Genomic DNA, 1,450 nt, shown 5'->3' on the forward strand with positions numbered 1-1,450 from the left:
GAAGAGTGTTTGAAGATGAAAGTCTTCATGTGTAGGCCATCGGAGAGTTGGTGTAGATAGAAGTGCTGCTGGGCCACTTGTCATTATAACAGAGTATTTGCTACCTAAAGCTCATGAAGTTGGGGTGAAACTCAACCTGGTCTGGAAGGAGGAGGGGTCGAGGCTGACCAATGGACTCAGGGAAAAGAGAAAGTAGAATAAGGGAGAGGAGAAGCCAGTCAGTGTCCAGGGAAGGACATGACCTTTGAGCTTGACCTTTCCTGCTTTGTGTACTGAAGGTCTTCAGCTCAGATTTTCCTGGAAAATCTGATTTTTGACTAGGGAAATATGTCTGGGCATCCCTCGGTGCCACTGGCGTCCCAGATAGTGAAATTCAATGAAGGTAGAATTTTAGACAAAATCGAGAGGCAAGAGAGTAAAGTGGTGACACCATCTTTGGATCAGTTGAGCAGAACAGCACTACAAAGATCTTAAAAGGTACCTAAAAGAATGAGGTGAGAGGACAGGTGTGGCCAATAGAGACAGAGCAAGGATCCTGCAAAGGGAAGCACAAGGGGATGAGAGCCCTGAGAAGGTAGCAGAGGTGGGTGCTGGGTCAGCAGCATCTTGGAGAGCTGCTCAAAAGTGGGTCGAGGAAGGTCACGCTTCCTAGGATCCTGAGAAGGCAGGAGGTCCTGAGTCACTCTTGGAGCCTTGCCACGGGCCCAGGTTGAGCCCTGGCTTAACTGACCAACTTAGCAAGGGTCACTGGGAGATGCCTTGCCCAGTCCTGCTGATTCTGAGCTCCTGTTCCCTTCCTCATCTCCCTCCAGAACGATAACCCTTATGACCAGGGCTGCACAAGGAATTTCTACATCACGCTATGTGCATCCTTGGGACCCAAGTGAGTTGGTAAACCAAGGGCTCAAGTGGTGGACCCTGGGTTTGGTGGGGTGGGGTGAAGCTGGGTCTATTTCCCTGGTCCCTGTCTGCAGCTCCCTGGCTTTAACACTTCCTGTTTCTTTCCTTTGGAGTTTTCTCCAGGGCACTCTGGGAGTTTCTGGGAATTTCACTCTTCCTTGGTGTTGTAGGTTCTTGCCCCAAGAAATGTGGTAGAGGGGAATGGCAGCCTGGATAAGGCTCCTTGATGAGAGCCCTGGGCTCTGTGCTTTCCCAGCTGAGGGGTGAGTGAGGTCAGGGAGACCAGGCCAAGGTGGGTAGTGACTCCTTGCATTTGGCCTGTTGCCTCCCAGGTACATGTCTGAGGCTGTTTGCCTTCAGATGGAGCAGGACACCAACTGGAGGCCAACCTGACATCATAAAGACCTCCTTGGGCCCAGGTCTGCAACTCAGGCCCCGCCTAGGTAAGTCCGCAACTTTATACAAGGAAAGGAGTATCAGGTGAGCTTTGAAACATGGGGGTCATGGGTTGCACATGTGGTGGGGGAAGCCCCCGATGTTGGGCTGGCCC

The sequence above is a fragment of the Callospermophilus lateralis genome, chromosome 2 (genome assembly GCF_048772815.1).
Source record: "Callospermophilus lateralis isolate mCalLat2 chromosome 2, mCalLat2.hap1, whole genome shotgun sequence".
NCBI classification, from domain to species: Eukaryota; Metazoa; Chordata; class Mammalia; order Rodentia; family Sciuridae; genus Callospermophilus; species Callospermophilus lateralis.